The sequence below is a fragment of the Pezoporus occidentalis genome, unplaced genomic scaffold (assembly GCF_034315485.1).
Source record: "Pezoporus occidentalis ecotype Australia unplaced genomic scaffold, CSIRO_AGI_Poc_V1 ctg86, whole genome shotgun sequence".
NCBI lineage: Eukaryota > Metazoa > Chordata > Aves > Psittaciformes > Psittacidae > Pezoporus > Pezoporus occidentalis.
The window spans coordinates 1190470-1212510 of record NW_026916220.1 but is presented as its reverse complement, the minus strand read 5'-3'; the positions used below and the strand labels follow the sequence as shown (position 1 = coordinate 1212510).

Genomic DNA, 22041 nt, shown 5'->3' with positions numbered 1-22041 from the left:
CAAATGTCTTTCCCAACCCATTGCCTAAGCAGTCAGAGAGAAGGGTTCCCAGTCTATGGAATTATTTTACCTTTGACACTGACCTGTAGCCTGTACTGTTTGATTCATGTGCATTCAGAAATAAATGGTGTTGGTACTACAGCCCTTAGAGAATATACAGCTTGTGACACATAATGGAATTTGTGGCTTACAAGTGCCAGCATATCAAAGAAAAATGTTTATCAGGTACTGATATACTGAAGCAGGAAGCTGACAGTGGCTTATGCAAACACACTTAGTGTTAAACTCAGCAGTACTATGTTCATGGGTGTATGGCATTGCACTTACGCAGAGAGTTTGATGCTGGTTGCAAAACCAGCCCAGAGCTCATATGACTGAGGAAGAATAGGCTCTGCACTGCCACACATACATTGTCATTGCTGCTGAGCCTCTCAGGTTGAGACTGCCTGCTACGAAGTATTAGATATAATAGTTATAAAATCATTGAATCATTTAGGTTGGAAAAGATCCTGAAAATCAAGTCCAGCCATTAACCTAGCACTGCCAAATCTGCCAGTAAACTATGTCACTAAGTGCTATGTGTACATGTCTTTTGAATACTTCCAGGGATGGTGACTGTACCACTTCCCTGGGCAGCCTGTTCCAAGGCTTGACAACCTGTTCCATGAAGAAATGTCCAATCTGAACCTTCCCTGGCACAACTTGAGGCCTTTTCCTCTTGTCCTATCACTTGGCCCTTCTGAGGAGACAGTGACGCTCACCTCTCTACGTTCTCCTTTCAGGTAGTTGTAGACAGCGATAAGGTTCCTCCTGAGCCTTCTCTTCTCCAGACTAAACACCCCTAGTTCCCTCAGCCATTCCTCATCAGATTTGTGCTTCAGACCCTTCACCAGTGCCATTGCCCTTCTCTGGACCCACTTCAGCACCTCAGTGTCTCTTATAGTGAGGGGCCCAGAACTGAACACAGGATTCGAAGTGCGGCCTCACCAGTGCCCAGAACAGGGAGATGATCTGGCCTGGCCCTGCTGGCCATGCTTTTGCTGATACAAGTCAGGATGCTGTTGGCCTTCTTGGCTGCCTGGGCACAAGGTGGCTCACGTTCAGCCAGCTGATTACCAACATTCCCAGGTCCTTTTCCACTGAGCAGCTTTCTAGCCACTCTTCCCACAGCCTGTAGCGTTGCATGGGGCTGTTGTGGTCCAAGTTCCAGACCTGACACTTTGCCTTGGCCACAGCCCATTAACCCAGCCTGTCCAAATCCCTCTGCAGAGCCTTCCTATCCTTCAGCACTTTCAGCCAGCATGGTGTCATCTGCAAGTTTACTGAGGGTACACTCAATCACCTCCTCTGAACCACTGCTAAAGATATTAAACAGAACTGGCCCTACTGAGCCCTGGGGAACACCACTTGTGACCAGCTGCGAGCTGGATTTAACCACTCTTTGGGCCAGGCCATCCATCCAGTTTTTACTCAGCAAAGAATATGCCTGTCCAAGCCACAAGCAGAAGTTTTCTGTCCTCTGCCTTTCAGGTGGCCTGTCTGGTTGACCAGATACCTCCTAGCAGTTGAGTGTTGGTCATCCTTCTGGAACACTTCTGGTTTAGTTTCATCTGACAGGAATCTAGTTTGTGTGTAGCAAGACCTCTACAGTGAGAGCCAAAGCACAGTAAGTGGGGGTGTTGGAAATACCTGCTTCAAAAGTGCACTCCTGATCCAAACTAAAAAGAACCACAGATATACCCTGATTCACACCTTTGACTATAGGTTGATCATAGACTGGTTTTCATTGGGGGTATCACTTTTCTGCTGTTTTCTGTTCTGCCCCATGTGCTGCCTATACTAGTGCATCCAGGTGCAGTAAGATTTCTCATCAGGACACTTTAGTAAAAACTCATTTCCCAGGCACAGCAAAGTGGTGATTACTTGATTCCATGCTACATAGCACATGAGCAGAAACACTGAATGATCATCTTGCTGAATTGGTGACTGACATGAACAGATCCCCTTTCCTTAAGAGGTGTGAAGCATCTGAAGTTGTGTTGTCTCAAAGAACCACCTGGACTAATGTAGGGCTTAACTTTGGCACCTGGCCCATGTGTTGGCATTCTGTAAAACTGAAGGCTTTACTGCCAGTGTCAGCACTGGTGGCTGCGGGGCTTCAGGGCATGGTTCAAGACATTTGCCTCGTTTTCCCTGTAGCTAATTAGATCCATTCATCTTACTGCTGAAACAAAACTAGTCCATGTGTGTGTAGGTGGTTAAAGTACTTCTGTGATCCTGTGGTTGCTGTATTCAAACTCACATTCTTATTTAAATAACAAAGCAGGCCCAAAACTTTACTATCTCTTTTGCTAGATTCTTTGTTATGTCAGTGCACTTTCAATGAGTATGTGAGTAGGAGAGTTTACTCAGAGTTATCTAAGTATGTATTTATTTTCTCTGCCAGTTTGATAAGATATGGAAAATTTAAAATGATGATTCTGCTGCCTTCCTTGAATTGCATCACCACATAATAATGGTGGTGGACTAGCTCTGGAGTTAAGATTTACTGCAGAAATACAACAAAATCCAAAATTTTACTGATTTGTTGCAGTAGTTGTGTATAAATTTTGAAGAGACTGTACAAATCTGTTAGAAAATAGGAATTTTAACTAAATACACACAGCAGCCCACATATTTACTTCATCACATAAATTTTGATAGTTAAAAATCCAGAAGATGAGAACTTACCATTTCCAGTCTCTTTATCGCTATAATCTACCTTTGTTACACCAAATGTCTGCTCAGGCATTACAATTACACTAAACAAGAAATGGTACAGACTTTGGAATGTGATGAAAATGGAAAAAAGTTTGTCATGGAGCATGTAAGGGGACACGTTAAAATTCTTCAGCACTCTGAATGTAATATTTTTAGGTTTGCAGTGAGTGGTACAGAGAATTTTTGATACTCCAGATCTATGTGAGTCACAAGGTGGAAGTTGACAAAAATATGGGAAAAGGTGGTGTCCTGGGTTCAGCAGTAGCAGTCATTATTCTCCTTCTTAGTAGCTGGTGCAGTGCTGTGGTTTTGACTTTCAGCCTGGGAACAATGCTGATAACACCGGTGTTTTTAGTTGTTGCTAAGTAACGTTTACTCTGACCAAGGCCTTTCCAGAGTCTCATGCTCTGCCAGGGAGGAGGAGAAGCCAGAAGGAAGCAGAGACAGGACACCTGACCCAAAGTATCCAAAGAGGTATCACCACAGCACATCATGCCCAGTACATAAACTGGGGGCAGTTGCCCAGAAGGGCTAGATCACTGCTCAGGTCGGGCTGGGAACCAGTCGGCGGGTAGTGAGCAATTGTATTCTCTTCCCTTGTTATTTCCCTTATCATTATTATTATTGGTGGTAGCAGGAGTGGTTTTGTGTTATACCTTAGTTACTGGACTGTTCTTATCTCAACCCGTGGGAGTTACATTCTTTTGATTCTCCTCCCCATGCCTCTGGGTGCGGGAGGAAGAAGAAGGGGGTAGTGAGCGAGCAGCTGCATGGTTCTGAGTTACTGGCTGGACTTAAACCACGACAGGTGGACCCATAGCTAATGCTAAGCTTGAATCTGAAAGAAGACAAATACTAGCTGATGAGACTGTATTTTCTCAGAGCAGTTCATCAAAGTACTACACTGGTTCAAATCATGAGCTGCAAAGGATCAAGCAATGTGCTGGAAAGACAAGAAAAGATGGTCTGCCTGGGCAACTCCTGAATTTAATACTCCTTAATATTCAGTGTAGGTATGCTACCTACTAGTATATCTATACCTGCTAGTATACGCATACCTACTAGTATACTACCTGCTGGTGTGGGTAGGCCTATTCAGTGTAGGTATGCTGAACAATACTATCCCAGAGTTTCCTTTCACTATCCGTAAAAATGTTGGTGTTTGCAAGGATGACTTCCCTGTTTACTGAAGTGTAAATATGTTTCATCCATGTACAAGATGGCAGTATGAGGCAGGAAGAATGAAGGAGCACTGAAGAAGCTTAAAAACAGCAGCATGAGACAGGATCTGGATTACATTATCTTGGAAAGTTTATCCACTTTGTTGATGCTGCTAAATAATTTCTGGAAGAAGATAAAACAATGTTTAAAGAGGAAATCTTGAAGAGGCAGAAACTTAATATATTCAATGAAAACTCAATTTTACACAGAAAATCTCTTCCTGACACTGAAATAGGTACATGTTCTTTTTGTAAGAATTTGATGTCATGACCATCAAACTGAAAATACACAAAAGCCAGCAAACAGTGGGCTTCATACTAACTGTGAAAAGACAGAAATCATTACAGTAAAACTAAGGAGTAATATGTAAATATCTGTTATGACTTCTTTTTTTTTGTTTTTTTTTTTTTTTTTTGCTTTAATTATAAATGTCTTGAAGTTTTGGGAGGTCTCTACAATCTCATTACACAGACAAACTGATTCCAGTCTGCTGAGGACTACACTGAATTCACTGTGGCTTTGCGCAGCGACAGTTTCTCTATATTAAAAAAAAAAGTGCAAAATCAGGAGAGGGTCTACTGCAGAAGACCGTTCTCTCCTGTTCCATCTTCCCAAGCCATGAACAATTTATTCCCCTCTTCAGAGCAGCTGATTTGAAGACTGTTATTGTTTCTCCCCCCAGTTTTCTTTTCCATAGACTAAACAACCTCAGTTCTTTCAGTCTTTCCACATGGGTGAAGTATTGGAGCAGGCGTCATCTGGCTGTGTAGTTTTTAGTTGAAATGTTACTTTTATCCTTAAGTATGAGTAGAAGTTGCAGACAAGCACATTTTGCGATTCCTTGCCTTCTTTTTTTTCATTTTTTAAAATTGATCGAGTGACATGAGGTTATTGTGACAAAAATTACGTAGCCCATTCAAAGAATATGTTCAAACTATTTTGTGTTTGTATGGTGCACAGGACATTCTGAGTTTTAGAGCTAGCACATGTGCGTTATTTTGGTGCTTGCTGTTTCTGAAGTAATTAAGCCTTTAAAAGAATAATTTACTACTGTTTGACAGTCTTCAATTTAAGTAATAGTATCTGTAATGATGTGTTTCATTGCTTCTGATGGGTTCTTTACAATTTAAAATGATGGGTACAGAAGAAAGATTTATTAAACATATAGCATCTGACAGATTTTGATTTCTAGAAGTATCAGCATTGGCAGTAATTGTAGCACTTCCTTTCAGCACTATGGTGTTTTAGTAAGCTATGATTTACCGTAGTGATACAGAAATATCTCATATCCAAATTGCTCTAGTATATCATGTTATACAGGTAAAAAGAATTCTGGGCATGAAATGCGTAATAATAATGCTTTATGGTTCTGTGGGCACTTTCATCAATGTTAACTGCTTGACAGCTGCCAAGACAAAACTTGGAGTAAGCACTGTGTTCCGTGAGGCTGCTGTAACTGTGCCTTTATTTTAGTTTCCTCACTTTGAAATAGGTTTTTGATTCTCAAACATGAGTCACTGAAAGTGTCATATTTCCCAGGCCTGATGTTTCTCCATATTGTTTCACAATGCCATCACCACATTACTTGTCTTGGGTTTTTAATGTATCACTAGCAGAGTATCGTCATATGTTAAAAGCAAAACTTTAATTCTGTAAAGACTATGAAACTACACCACTTCATCTTATACACTGTCTGAATTATAAGATTGTTAAAGTTATAAAATACTAGGGCCATTGTAATTGCATAGAATTCTAAGAGACCATGGTTAAAATAGCCAACTTAAGGTCAACAAATTATAAGTCAGTATATGTGGCCTTCATGAATAATGAAGAAAGAGGTTTATGAGGAGTTTTGTGGTTTTTTTGTCTTTTCCTTTATGTGACTTCAGAAAGATGGAGTATATCATATCTGCTGTCACTTCTATTAAATCACTTGGAAAATGGCTTAGACTTCTCCTGTCATCTGGTGCACTTATGCAAAATAAATGTGTCCTATGCTTCAGATAAGTGTCTTCCTTTTGGTGAATAGTTCTTAAGGTTTTTAGATTTTGTATCCAAACACAATTTGAAGTGCCAGTGTTTCCACTCTAATGGGCAAAGCATTTATTTAGATGATACAGCAATGTGTTTTCAGAATAGCACAGCTGGAGTGAGAACTGTTTTTTGCTTTGAGCACATACGTTTACAGGATAGCAGAACTATTTGTAATTGCACATCTTACTGCAGTGAGCATTTAGCATGCAGTCATTCATTTGGATCCTGTTTTTCATAATGTCTGCAGTTGCATAAGATTCCTTACGTGAAAAGAAAAGATCTAGCAGTAGAGGCTAGGTGTAAGGAAGTATACAGTCAGATTTATTTGTTTTCAAGGCAAAAAAGCTAAAACTTAGCTAAAAAAGATAAAACTTCATCACATCTTATAATTGTGTTGGGGTTGGGTTTTGATTTTTTTTTTTTCCTCTTATTATTACCTATGATAAAGATTCTAGTTCTCCAGACACTTTTGCACATCCCTTTACTATGTCTGTGGTCTCTTTTCCATGGAACTACTTACACCTAAAGGTAAGTACGTAAGTGTTTGAAAAGCATGCCTATGTCAATATCTCTAAATTCCAGTGATTGATACTTCTAGCCTGATAATGCCCAGAAGTGCAAATCATGATATACAGCCTGTGGCTCTGGGCTCTTAAGGCAAAAGAGGGGAAAATTGCTTCATTAAAAAGGCAAATGAGAAGATTAAAGAGTTGTGAAGCAGCATCTTGTCATGTGTGTATGGTGAAGAATTGATCCAGCTTTGTTCTTGTGAGGTTTTTCATTATTATTAATATAGTTATTGGGGGTGGGGGTGGGGGGGCGTGACAAGGAGAAGGTGGGGGAAGAAGGAAACAGGAAGAGTGAAATAGAGAAAGTTTGCTAATAGTTTAGGAGGTAAATAGCAACTCAGTAAGTAACACTCGGAAAACAACTAACCTACTCATCATTGAGAATGAGTGTGCATGGGATTGGTCCCCACCTTCAAAATACCAGAGAAGATTGTTAATAGTCAAGAGAAGAAGTGGGGCTTGCAACCGTTGAAGAAGACAGTGATAATGACGAGTACAAGAGTTTTTCCTTTACAAGTCATAATGAAAGCAGTCAGATGTTAGAGAGCTTATGTATGAAAAGGGATAAGTTTAGAAAAAAAAACAGACTATCTTGAACCAGGGAGAAGGCTGCTTTGAGGATGGTTTTAAGTGGACAAAAATATGTCTGTCGGTGGTTTGTTTCAAGGTGAGGAAAAATGATATTTCTCTCTTCAACTCACTCTGGAGCCTGCTCTGCTGACAGACATACAAAGTTAGCTTCATAGAAGTACAGCTTAAAAGATCCAGAGAAAACAGATGTGTATAATTTCAGTGTCCCTGAAGTTCAGCATTGTTATTCCCATGCTAATCACAGTGTCTGATCAGAGACCTCATCTATCTAGTAGGTTTCTAATCAGCGAGATGCAGTGTTATTGAAAAGATGAATTAATTTACTATATTACAGTGCACTCTACATAAGAAAGTTCTCTTAAGCTGCCTACAAAGATTTGGGGCCAGTTCTTCATGTGCGTATTTCTTTTAGCTTTGAAAGAGATTTCATGTTTATGCATGTGCAGTTGCCTACAAACACGACTTAGATACCTCCCTATTTGTTTCATGTTTCCGGTCATTATATACTGAAACACATGAAAATACATACTGAAGAAAATATTTTGTTAGAGTTGTAATATTCTTCTTGGAGATGTTGCAAGTTAGATACCAAATTTCTGAGAAATACATGCCATGATCCTTTATCTATATGAAATAATTTTGTCTGGATTTTCAGAACTTAAACCTGTGCAGTAGCTAAAGGAACTCTGCCAGTATTTTATAAGAAAAGGCCACTAGTGCTGCTTTCAAGATAGTAAGTGCTCAGGCAAGTATATATAGTTGGTGCTTTTCCCTTTGTATCTTTTGTTTGAACAGTGTTACAGTCAGTCATTTATAAACTTCTGTACAGTGATCCTTGTTAAGAATTTCTGTGTCACAAAATCTAGGAAAGTTAGATGGTTTCTAGCACTTGAAAAAGAAAAGCAGTATCTTGACTAGTATGATACAATAATTCTGCATATATTGACGTATTATGGGTGTTTCCATGGGTATTGTCAACATTCAAATGAATGCCATTGATGCTATCTTCTTTCTGTTATCTTATTTGAAGTTGATTCTTCGTATTCCAAGTGATATGTTTTATAAAAATCCTACTCTGGAGTGCTTCATACATTCTACATGTTGTGTCCAGCAACTGGTTACAGAAATCACCCTTATAATTTTTCACTGGTTTTTGGTTTTGTTTTTATTTTTGTTTTTTAATGCTGGTAATGAATGGTAATATAAGTGTGTTATTTTTGATAAAGGAATTCTAGATAATTTGGAAATAATTCTGGTTCTCAGTTTTGGAGAGCTGCGCTGATGGCAGTGGGACTCCTTTGCGCTGGGTTGGCCTTGGCTGGACACCTCGTGCCCTCCACCCTGCTCTATCACTCCCCTCCTCAGCAGGATGGGAGAAAATAAGGTAAATAAAAAAACAGTGGGTCCAGATAAAGGCAGTTTGATACATCAAAAACAGAAGTGAAGGAAAAAAAAGATTTATTCTCTGCTTCCCATAAGTAGGCAGTGTCCAGCCACTTCCTGGGAAGTAAGGCTCCAGTATGTATAGCAGTTGCTCTGGAAGACAAACATTGTAATAACAAATGCCCTCCCTTCTTCCTCCTTAGGCTTATTGCTGAGCAGATGGTCTGGAATATCCCTTTAGTCAGTTTGGGTCAGCTCTCCTGGCTGTGTCCCCTCTCAGTCTCTTGCCCACCCCCAGCCTACTGCGTGAGGATGAGGATGTTGGAGAGACAACCCTTACACTATGCAAGCACTGCTCAGCAGTAGCAAAAGCACTTGTGTGTTGTCAGCACTGTTCTAGCCACAAATATAAAGTGCTGCACTATGAGGGATGCTATGAGGAAAATTAGCTAACCCAGCCAGACTCAATACACCTTTACATTGCCAAGTCAGATGTTCAGAGTTGCCTGAATGGTCTCGACACTGAATTGCCATTATTGAAAGAGGAACCAAGAGACCTGACATGAAAACCTTGGGATTTTCAACCCTTTGTGGAAAACTTCTCAGCTTTCTGTTGCTGGAAGGGAGCTTTCAGCATTAGGCAACTTTTCAGTATTGTTTTTAGACCTCACAGTGTTAAGCTAGTGGAAATGAGTAGTGTTTTAAGTGTCAGCAACCCCCTAAGCCCTGAAGACTACACAAAGCATTTTAAAACAAGAACTTCTTACAGAATGCATAGAATATACATAATGCATGGAAATGCAACTGTCTGGAATGACAATTTGCTCATACTGCTGTCAGTTCTCAGTATTTAATTCATCAGAAACTGATGCTGATGACATGCCTTCCACTTGCCATTTGTGTTCTCTGTATTTCCTGTGAAGCAAGACCTGCTAAGTCTTAACTGTAAGTATTTGTTCTTAGTACAATGCCATTAAATGTTTTACTGGGTTTTGGTTTTATCACCCATTGATACTAAGCAGTGTAACATGTCAAAAAAAGTAGAAACAGTCTGGGAGATTTAAATTGGTCTGAATTAGCAGAGCAGGTCTCTGAGCAACCTGATGCAGCTGAAGACTTCCATGCTCATTGCAAGGGGGTTGGACTAGATGACCTCTAAAGTTCCCTTCCAACCCAAACCATTCTAGGATTCTATAAAAAGGAATCAAATTTGTGATTGTGAGCAAAGTGGTATAAATAGCTCAAGGACCAGATGTGTTAGTATCATTTTACTGGGAAATGCTTTCAGAAATATGACTTCACATTGTGTTTTAGATTTTGAAATGTTTAGTGTAATTTTAGCATGCTGAAACTTTTGTTATTTCTTCAGTCTTTAGATTGCTTATACTTTGCTGGATGCCGTATTTTCTCTCTGTCTGGAAGCATACCTTAATTACATAATGTTTTGGATGGCACATTTCACAGTATTTTGGTTGACAAAGTAATGATTTGGAACGTGAAACAGATTACAGAATCCCATTTATATTATTTCACCCATTAAGTTATAGATAATTCTCATTAAAAGCCTAAAAGCCTTACATTCATTATTGTTTTTCAGTTCAAAATAGGCTTTGGTGGATTTGGATCAAATCCCACAAATGCTACCTGGAATCTGCTTTATTTTTGTGTCAATTTTTACATATCTTAAAATGTAGCCCTGGTTTGTAGCAGAAGCAGCAGAGTAGAAACAGAGCAGATGTTTCTCTGATTGTATCTAGGGATGTGTTGATGGTATTCTTAGAAAGAAATTTTGGCTTGGCAAACTCTGGTGGCATTTTTCTGCTCATTAAAACATCAGAGTGATAAAGTCCATGTACTGCTCTGTTCCAAAATGTTCAGGCTTCTTTAAACATTAGCATTCTTATGATTTAATTGGTACTGCAGGCTTCTAAGGAACTCACTTTTTACAGATCTCTTCCTTCACATCTTTTCTTCCATCAACCTGACAAGTGAGAAAAAAAGTCACCCCGAAGACTGTCAATTGTGGCTGCTGCTGAAGCCAAGGGATTACAGTGAATATTCAAAATTCTGTTCCAGGAAAGCTTTTTCCATTCTGGGCCTATGCCCCGTCTCTCTCCCAGTTGACAGAAAAGCCAGCACTTCCTTAGATTTAGTAGTGTTTTGTGTCAAAATTTTCTAACTTCAGGCAGCGTAGCCAGGGAAGTGATAGCTTTGTATGCATCCCTTTGTAGAAGACCTCAGTAGTGTTTAAATCCGGAGTTTATTCACAATTGTTATATATTGCTATAAAAGCAGACTGATATATCATGTGACATGCAAACTACTGTTTTCACACTTGGGATACCAGTCTGTAAATTTGAGCTAGTAAATCTTCTTGAATGTGAAGACAAAATTGGTACTCCTTTCATAAACACATTGGCTATGTATATTAGGTCTAATGGAGCAAATATTCCCCTAGAGGATAAACAGTGTCATCCACAGCTAAAGTGTTGTCTTTTAATGACATGGTTCATTAATTATAATGTCATTAGGAAATTAGATTCAAACGGTTTAGAAAAGCAGAATGAGTGTTTGAAATTTAAGTTAGAAATTGGATCTCTTTTTCTGCCTCTTAGTATCAATGTAAACTCAGTTCTTACAAAGTGGTGTTTGCCTCTGTCAAAGCAGGATATAGAAGAGCACATGAATAGCACATGAACGCCATGTTGGTGAAGCCTTCCAGCAGGGGTGTCCTTGTTGGCTGACCTTCTCTCTGTCTTCTGTCTGTGATGCTTCCCCATTAATTGCTTTTTCTGTCTGAGTAGGATTTTTACATTTGGTAGTGCAGAATTTGTACATTTGGCAGCCTGTAAGGATCAACTTGGCTAAGTTTTTGTAGTGAGACTGTGTGTCCACACATAGTCTTTTCTGCCAGAAGGTATGAGTGGTAGAAGAGACATTTCACAGTCATGATCTGCTTAAATGAAGCTTATCTGTAGCTGTAACTGTACCTCTTACAAAGTCAAAGATAGAGGCATGATTCATGCTCCTTCTTTCAGGTCTAATATAGGTCTGTATGGCTACAGACATTATCACAAGTCATATTTCAGCCATGATCTGGATGACCAAAATTTTCAGGGGTCCCAGTCCTGGTTTCTAGAGATAGATAAGATGACCATGGCTTTCAGATAAGTTTATTATAAAGAACTTCTCTCTGAAACCTGGGACAAGAGCAGGTCATCTGTAAGGGACAGCTAAGAAGACAGGTGCAAGTTCATACTGTGGCAAGCTGGGATAAACCTGAAGTTAAGGTTTCAGCTTTCCTTTCCTTCCTTTCCCTTCCCTTCCCACTGTCTCTTTCAAAGATTTACAAAAAGTTTTATCTCATCAGTGACTTATATCACTACCTCACTGCTGTACAGAGATCAGTGGCTCAGTTGCAGGCCCCATCTGTGTTTTTCACAGGTTAGCATTGGGAAAGTAGGTGACAAGTCCTCACTGGAACAGCTTCCAGCAGTATAATGACAACTGTGTACCTTCCACTATTAAAACATCAGTATGCTGACAAGAAATCAAGTGCAACTAGCTCATTCTGAATCACAGCAAGGTCAAAATCATGCTGAGAGATGGTGCTTTGATACCTATCTGAGATACAGTTTCCAGCAGTATACAGACCTCTGCCATCACTGTAGGCTTGGCATCCTATCTGAAATTGGATAATTGGGTAGCATCAGTATCTACAATTGCCTTATTTAACATTTTATTTCCTGGAAACTTTGACTCTCCCTGCTGTGCAAGGACCTGGTTATCAGCAGCCAGTGGATTTTGTTGAAATCTTGAACAAATCTCAGGTGCTGCAGTTGAAGCTGGCCAGCTAACGCTGTTAAGAGCCCTTCAGTCACTGAGCTCCTATTCACCTTTGCATCTGCTTTTCCAGCAGGATCACCTTCAAAGTTGTGAATTGTTTGAGTTGAATGAAAGCAATTGTCCTTCCCTAGATCTGTGCTTTGTCACCTACTAATAGTGCCTTTCTGTATCTACCTAGCAGTAATGTCAGCAAATTTAATAGAAAGTAGTAGGAAGTATATTTTCAAAGGGTCTTCCCCTGTATTCACAGCTACACAAGTTAAAATGATGCCTTGAGGATTAAAAAAAAAAAAAAAAGAAAAAGGCAAGCTTCTGGCATGAGTAATGCCAGCTGCTGTCAGTAATATCATATGCTGTTGGAAGTATCAAGCAGGTAATGGCTGTAGGACCGAGTGCATGCCCATGATTCTGGATAAAAAGTTGAAATTAGTTTAATTACTTGCTTGATTCCAAAACTGTAGTCCACTAACCAGTTAAAAATTATCTGTATTTTGTTTTCTGAATAACAGATGTGTTTGAAAGGCATCATATTTCAGAATAATAGAATTGTTTTCAACAGAACTCAGGGCTTTCCCAAGGAAGTGTTTTCCAAAATTTTTGGGGGGAGGGAAGAAGGGGTCTTTTAGATGTTATCTAAATCTTTTAGATACTCCAGTGTCTTTCCAAAGAATGTGATTCAGGAAATGAGAAACAATCTTATCTGATTGTAGATAGCTATAGATCATGAGGTATTTGCTGTTCTCTTAAGAACATTTTCCCTACAAACTTCTAAGGATAGCAGACCCTAGTTATTGGGAGCTGCCAGTCCTGCAGCAGAAGAAATTAGTATAATCTATGCAAGAGGACTCTGTGACTGAGGAGCAGGAAGAAGGCTTCACATACTGTTATATCCATCTCTGACCCAGACCCAGCTACTTATAGAAGCTGAGAAGCTGCAGTGGCAGTTCCATTTCCCTCATAAAAACATTGGCACGTCTAAAAACAGGGTTTTGATATTTTGATAATTTGGTTTTCAGAACAGCCTCAGCCTACAAAGTGCTGTAAGAAACTCCAAAAGAAATTGCCTGAAATAAGTAGCCAGAAAATGCACATGGGAGTAGGGTGAGTGGGCTAACAGACATGGTGAATGCTTGGTTTGATTTCAGGTGTCATCAAAGCTGCCATTGACTTCAAGAGGCCTTAAATCAGGAGTAATAGTCTGATGTTAAGAGCTGCATGGCAGCCTAGTTCTAGACCATCACCAGGAAAGACTGTACTCAACTGCATCAAATCTTGTGTACTTAGAGAATAAATATCAGTTTTAGCTCCATCTCATGATCAGTGTGCTAAATTCAATAGGACTTGAAGAACAGACATACTCTAGCTTATCCTGGAAATAAGTGTATAATTATAAAGAGAAGAATCAGTGAAAAGACAAGCAGTTCATACTTATTCTGGCTGCTTTTTTTTCCCCCAGAAGCACAAAAAAGATAGACTGAAGAAAGTAGTAAGAGCAAGACCAAATTATACTCAGAAACACATATTTTTACTCCTGCCTTCTGTTTCTTTCACTTGAAGGCAAAAGAAAAGGGTTATTAAAGTTTGCCAGCGAGAACACATAGCCCTAATGGCTAATACCATTGACTCTGAAAGAAGTAAGGATCAGAAAGGATAACATCAAATGTCATCTTTACGCAAATTCCAGTTGATGGGATACAGCTGAGGTAGTTTGTTTTAGGAAGAAAGCGGTTCAAAAATCCTCAAGCATGAATTATTTATTTTCAAGAATTATTGGTATGAATCATGTATGCCTAACCTTTTTTTGTGATTGTAGTTAGAGATTGTGTATTTCTGTTATTTTAATTTTTATTTAATTCCATTTTCCTGCCTTGGTTCAACCACATAGGAAATTGGAGTAGCAGTATTAGACTTTGAGAAAAATCAAGAGAAACAGGGAGAAAAAATCACTTTGCTTACACTGGAATACTCTTTGGGGACCAAAGGATTTTTTTTCTGCAGAAGGACTGAAGTAGATGTTTCAGAATTTGCTAGTCAAGAGACACCTGAAAGCTAAGAACTATCCTGCTCTTCTCTCAGCATGACAGAAGAGTAGCTTGAGAGTTGAGTACTGTAGGGAGCTGGTTTTGAAGTTCAGCTGCTTTTACTGACACTTTTTTCCTTTTCTCAGTGTAACGTCTAGAGGCCAAGAACCATGAGAGGCAAGGAGTTATGAAGTTTTCATTATTGATTTAGTCAGCCCAACATATAACTTTAACATATCTGCAGTTCTGAGGCTGTTATTATAGAAATATATACAAAGGCCATCAAAGGAGCGTTTCCCATTGAATTTCAAGGGAAGAAGCATTGGATCAAGACAGTTTGTGTTTACTCATAATTACTCAGAAAACGTTTTAGCAGAAGACCTCTGCAATAGGTCAAATTGGAGCAGAAAAGGTAACAAGTCTGATTAATTACTCACAAATGATAATACCAGTCCCCCATTTTACATTAGGCCCCTGCATGTTTCTGTATGTTATTGAGAATAATGCTGATGAGAAGATTATCCTCTTTCTCTGTAACTGGAGCTACACATTATTTTTCATTGTTTCAAGGCCTACACCCCCTAATCTTGCTTTTTTAACTCAGAACTATTCCCTGTAGCATCACTGAAAGTTACACTGTTAATTTCTGTTATTAACTACCATACCAAATCAGGAAAGTCAGCTACTATTTGGTATCATTTTCATTTTAAAAGTTTTTACTTTATGCAGTTTTAATGCTGGAGTTGATGGTTGGACCCCAGTTCAGGAATCCCCAGTACAACAGCCATTGACATACTTGACTTGAGTCCAGTGAAGGGCCATGAAGATGATGAAGGGACTGGAGCATCTCTCCTATGAAGAAAGCTGAAACAGCTGGGACTGTTAAGGCCGGAGAAGAGAAGGCTCCAGGGGATCTCACCAATGTGTGTAAATAGCTGTAGGGAGGGTGCAAATAAAACTGAGCCAGGCTCTTTTTAGTGGTACCCCATGACAGGATCAGAGGCAATGTGCACAAAGTGGTTCCCTCCAAACATTGGAAAACACCTTTTTTGTTGTGAGGGTGTCTGAGCACTGGGACAGGTTGCCCAGAGAGGTGGTGGAGTCTCCATCCTATGGGATACGCAAAAGCAGTCTGGTCATGGTCTTTGGCAACTGGCTCTGGGTGTCCCTGCTGGAGCAGGAGGTTGGACCAGATCACCTCCAGCTGTCTTTCCAATCTTAAATGTTCCATGATTCTGCTAACCTCCTGTTTTCACTGAGATTTTGAGCTGCTATTACTTATTGCTTACAACCCTTTCTCATGATAAAATACATAGTAATATGATTTTCCAGTGTGTCCAACTCTTCTGTACGATTCATCCATAAGACATACCAGAATTACTGCCATATGCTCTCTGTCTTTAAACTTACGAAAACGAACACTGAAGCCATCAAGGTTGTAGCAAATAGCTCATTTTCCTAAAATAGAACAAGCAGCAACATTTTATCCTCTTCATCATGCAGAAGTATGCAAAGAATTCTCTGCTAGTAATTAATATGGAAAAAGGGTAAGAAAACCAAGGCAAAACCTATATGAATGTGGAGGCAATTCAGGAAAGATTAGTTAAACCCCCAAATCTTAAATGTCCTATTCTCAGAGTTAGCTCCAAGAGCAGCATTGTACTCCATGATCTAGCTGCCATGCATAGGACTTTAAGAATAGCAGCTTTACCAAAGGCTCTCTTCATCACATTTAAGATCATAGGCAAAGGAAATAGGTTCACTTCTGGACCACTTTCCACTGAATGACTTTCCAGAGTGAAATTCATAAAATAAACAGTCTGAATGCTGCAGTGCTGTTGCATAAGACCAATGCACAGTTTTTCCTGTGCTTTTAGATGAAGCTGTGGTCTTTGGGCTCCATCCTTTCTAGATGAATGTTGTTAATTCATTAAGAATTATTATTGCATGTGCATACCACATACTTCATACAACAAGCAGGGAGAGCTGAAGAATACCTAGGACTTTTAAATCTTGCCTCCAAGGCTCATGCCCCCAGTGATAGAGAGGCACTGTTACTGTATTGAAACAACTTCTGATATGTGTTATAATGGTGTATGGATTGCTGTTTGAATTTGTTTTCCAGGTTTACACTTTCAGGTTATTTCAGTACCATGACAGAAATAGGGCTCTAGCTGAAGCATAGAATCATAATCACTGTTAATGTTAAAGTTACAGGTTGTACAGTATCCTGACAGCACATAATTCCTCTACAGAACATGTCTCCACGGCTTTCTGTAGTCTAAATCAAATTATCTGTCTTTGTGGAACTTCCTGAGAGACCAGTGGAGAACACAGCTGTTTGGGACTGACACGTTGTAGAAAAAAGCAGCCATGGAATAAAGTAAATCTATTTTCCTGCGTTGTCAGTCTGCCTCAGTCCTACACTGTCATCAATGATCTCATTTTAAAGCATTGCACTAACTTTTTTTTCTTCTTGTGTTTCTTGCCTGGGCACTACACTGCTCCCTGTATGGTGCAGGAACCTTCTCTCCATGTCTTCTGTAGGGCAGGTTAACTTTTCTGTTATTCCACACATACCCCTCCCCCTTACTCTTGAGATCATTTCAGATACTCTTACAGCATGTCTGATTTTTCACTTTTACTTTGTAATTCTCATCCCTTTTATCTTTAAAGTTTAATACTCAGCTAACATCAGTTGAGCAACTTTTGAGGCAGCCCATGTGAAGGAAAATAATATAAAGCTGTTCTGACATAGGTTGTCACCTTAGAAGTGCTAGAGGTGTGGACAGTGCTTTATAAAGTCATCTGTTCTTCAGCTGCTGGGAATGAAATGTGACAGTGCAATCTCTTATTTGTGGTTAGCTATATAGGGCAGAGGCATGGGAGACTCCAGTGCACTAATTCTGTTTCATAATGATTCTGTTTGTGACCTGGGACAAATAGCAAAAGCCCCCCCCCCCCCCCCAATACTGCAAATGTGTTTAGCTGTTCACCTGACATTTATTCCATTAACTTCAAAGAATATATTTTTGTGTATGAAGTCTAAATCCATACTTCCTCCATATAGCATCAAGACCTGTTTTTTTCACTGACTTGGTTTCTTCATCTGGAGGATAGTCACCTGCTATATTAGTCACCTGATATTGATAAGAGGCTTTGTAAATAAAAACTGTGAAGGAGGTGCTAATTGCCATTATTTGTTTTTACTTTTTCCTACCATTTATTCTTGGATGAATTTAAAAAAAAAAATCTGAATTGAATAAAGTCAGAGTAAAACTTAAATAAGATATGTGATACCTTACCTTTCTATTCCTTTTTTACTGAACATAATGGTCTGCCAGACAAAAGCAGCTTCCCCTTACACTACTGACTACTTCAGGAAGTTCTAGATTTTCTCCTAAATATATTATAGCCAAGCCACCCTCATAATGTCCAAAAGAGCATACCACTTCTATGGACTTTTTTTGGCAGATGTAGTCAAAGTGATTGTTCTGGGCTCCAAGTTAAATGCTGTTTGAATGCTTCTTGACTGCATGTACAGTTACAAGTTTGGACTATATAAATATGTACCAAGATGTTTTGAAACAAGCCAGATTTGCTTATTATTCCAGTCCAATTGCTGGTCAGGCAGTCTGCCCTACTCTCTTGTAACTTTTTATTGCAGGGAAGCTGACTAATCTGGCTCTTCCTCCATCAACAGAACTTTGTGAACTGTTCACATCCCACTTTAAGAACAAAATTAAGATCATTGTGAGTCAGCTGACCTCTAATGAATATGCCAACACTAACAATTCTGTAAATCCAAATCTTGAGCCTGTCACAATTCTCAAGCTACAAATGCTTTAGGCATTTTATGCTCCAACACCTCAGGGCACTATTATGTTTTGCCAAATCTTTGTTCTAAACAGTTACAGTTTTTCTGGATTCTCTAATCCCTCTGGGTTCTCACATTGTTAATCTTTCTTTTATGGTAGAGAACTTCTTAATAGTGCCACAAAGTAAAACAATTATCAGTCCAGTTTTTAAGAAGAAAAATCTGTTACCATTAGAAGATCCAGCATGTTGCCATCTAATATTCAATCATTCTTTTTTAATTTATTTTACTGATTGTAACACATTGCAAATGTGGCAATGTCTTTCAAAGAAGGTGTCTTGGTTTTCTCTTAGGCTGGACCCTGTCTTCTGCACTGTGAACAATATTCCTAAGAGTTTATTTTTGATCTTTATACCCTGACAGATGATGAATTTTTTGCTGCTGCTGCTTGACCTCTCTATTTACTTTGGCATTATTTTGGTCACAATAGAATATTAGGTCTCTTGGCAACCCAGATTAATTTAGCTCTTGTTTTCATTGAGATCTATTATGCATACAGTCATTCTGCCTTTCTCTTTCTGTCCCTCTCTCTCATTGCAGATATACACAGGCACACACACTGAAAAGGACCTTCTACATACCATAGCACAAAGCAGGCAAGCAGAAGGGGTCTAATACTTAACAACCAACTCTCCTGGCCAGTGTGTGTGTTTATCCACTGTAATTTAATTAATAAATGTAATACCTAGCACGTATACTATTTCTTATCAGAAGGTATGAAATCCTTTTACAAAGATGTGTAACAACTACTGTCTCTGTAGAGACACTGTTACAGACAGGGAAATTCGCCTGTTACATTACTGGGGAGCATAGCTAGTCACGGAACAGAAACCAAGATATCAACATATAGTATCATGAGGAAAGGCATATCGTTACTGGAGTTTCATGTTTTTTTCATCCATCTTGTCTGAACTTATTTATATGACGTAGTTTTGTGCACACTGTTCAAGATATAAACAAGTTTAGGTCCTGTTTCTTTTAGTCTTTATCTGTCTCAATAAAACTCTTGTACGTTGTTTGCAAAATCTTAGTTTCCAGGCCATTTTATGTTTATAGCACTACCAATTGGGTATCCAGGATGTAATTTAATTCTATACAGTCTGGCAGGTCTGTTTAATTATTCAGGTGTTAGATCACTTCATTTAGCAGCGCAGTGTCTATATCAGCACTGATATTTTACTCAACTTTTTCCCAAAATGTAAAACAAAGACAAGTAAAGCTAAATCATTAGTTGCTGGTTCCAGGAAGGAATTGCACCTAGTTTCCTTGTTTGCATTCTTTATCAATGCTCCTGGTATTCCTGCCTTGTAAGTCAAATGCCCTTTTTTACCAACTTTTATTATGCAGACAACTAAAAGATATTATTCTCAGCCTTTTTTTTTTTTTTTGATACATTTGGTAGTTACTCTGTTTCTCAAAAAGGCTGCCAAAATTCACTCCTCTTTGAAGATTATATTATTTTAAATGTTTTATATAATCATGTCCTCTTAATGTCAACATCTGTTCTCCAGAATGTTTTCAAATTATCTGGGATATTTCAGTAATTGATCTGACTTTCCTCAAGTAGGAAGAGGAATCTTAAAAGCTTAGAAAAATGAAATCTTAATTCCATTTCTTTTGGGTCATTTTTTCTGAGCTTTGTAAGAATATATAAAATATTATGGTTGTATTTAATAAAAAATGTACATTAGATAAGTCCAGTAATCAAGCACTCAAGGTATAAAATACTAGTGATTTTTATCAACAGATTTATGTGGCAAAATGCTCCAAGCATGGCTTTTAAGTGGCTTGTAACAATAGCATAAATGAGGGTTGTGTTTTTCATTGTCTTTCAGATATTCTATATTTGTTCTTTTGAGGGGCTTCAATGCAGCCAATCCTGAAAACCCAACCTGTGTTCTAAAGTAAAGCTGTTTTTTTTCTGATCACACCATACCATGCATAATAAAGGTTGAGAGGTTAGCTAATAAATCTGCTTATCTTACATAAATGGAAAAGTATCTAGCTCATTCTCCCACAGCTGTGTTGATTCTACACAACCACCAGGAATTAAAGTGGTAAAAAATATATTTTAGTCACAGAAAAATAGAAAAAGGAAGAGCAACCTCAATGTATACTCAATATAGACCAGGAGGAAGGCTGTTGGAAGGTGGCCTTTTTATATAGTCACTTTGCTGACCACAATCAAACTTCTATTTTAAATTGTACCAGTCTTGGTGTAAAAGGTTTAGGAACTGCTTTCAATGCAGTGTAAATTTATCACTGCATAAGATGAAATTAAGTACACTTAACAATCATAGCTTTTTTGAAATGGTAACATCTACATGCTTATTCATGCTAGGTAGCTACATTTCCCTAACTACTCTTTTTCTCAGGTATATACCTTAATCATATGTCAAGTGAAAATATGTTCCAAAATCCTAGTGAACCAGATCTAATAGATCCATTATTATACCCTGTTTTATGCAGAGTCTGTCCTTTCTGACTGACCCACCATTTATTTGCAATCTTCTTAGGATAGAAAGGTAACATATTACATAGCCATCAGATTAAATTCCAGAATTTTGTGTCAATATGTGCAGATTTTAACACAAATGAATAGAGATAAATATTTTGTGACTCAAGTTGAAATTGTGTTAAGGAAAGATTATATTAGCTACACACACAACAACATATTGTTTCCCTTTCTAGAAAACTCTCTTTTACAACAAAAATTTGTGGAAAATAGACATTGACGACACTCCATGGAACACAGATACACTCTGAAAATGTGACTTTCTTTTTTCTTTTTGTTCAAAGGTTAAGAAGGCTTTGTGGAAAAACTGGATTCTCCTGCTGAACCTGAAAGAGGTTCTCAGGTTATTACGAATTCGGTCTGTGAATGTTACCACCATTTGTATATAGTCAGGCAAAGTTAAAAAGAAGTAATAATGAATCTGTCTTTTTTTAGGCCATGTGAATGAGGAATCATTTTCCCTCTGAATCACTATTCAAAAGAATTACTGTAGCCTTTAACCATGGCATAAATCTCTATTTAAATGATTCTTACTGCTTTTGCTCAAAGTATGTGATCAAAGCATGCAACTCTTCAGCATTTTCCAGCAATGACAAGATGGCCAATACGTCCTTGATTTAAAAATGGAAACTGTGTACTCTCAGTGCTAGATAGTGTTTATTGTAACAGTTGTCTTGCTGAAATCAGTGAGACTTGGGATGTGCTGATCGAATCAAAATTTGCCCGTTCTTATTAGTCTTTATTCTTGCTTATCAAAAATTTAAACAAAAAAGAAGACCTTATACAGTAAGGGAGCCTCTCAAAGTGCATATTTTGTGTTTCCTTAACATATCTGCTGCCTTCCAGTCCTATTATTTTTGCTTTGGAACGATTTATATAGTCATAAAAGAAATACTTTAATATAACATTTCTTTATGGTCTGTACTACTTACATTGTTCTACAAGCACTGAAGGGAGTCTAATGTTGCAGCTCTATGTTAAATTTGTAAAGCCTTTATTTTGAAGCTTTGCAGCCTGAAAGAACTAAGAAAAACATCAGAACTAAGAAAAGCTCAGGAAAACATATCTGTACGCTTTTTTTTTTTCTTGTTTTCTCTACACTGCTTTTGTATCTTTACATTTCCTGATGCTAATTTCTGAAAGAAGTGTTTCTGGACTCTCTTGCTAGCTACTCACCTCTTCTGCCTCTGCTCTGATTTTTCGCAAATCTGAAGAACTCCCATG

The 22041-nt window shown here is 38.4% G+C and overlaps 1 long non-coding RNA gene across 1 annotated transcript; it reads left to right on the top strand.

Moving 5' to 3' along the window:
• The first annotated feature begins 18840 nt into the window (after positions 1-18840).
• LOC134156471 (uncharacterized) lies at positions 18841-21559 on the top strand. Its single transcript, XR_009961919.1, has 2 exons — positions 18841-18947; positions 21253-21559. It is a non-coding gene; the product is annotated as an uncharacterized LOC134156471 (long non-coding RNA).
• The last annotated feature ends 482 nt before the right edge of the window (positions 21560-22041 follow it).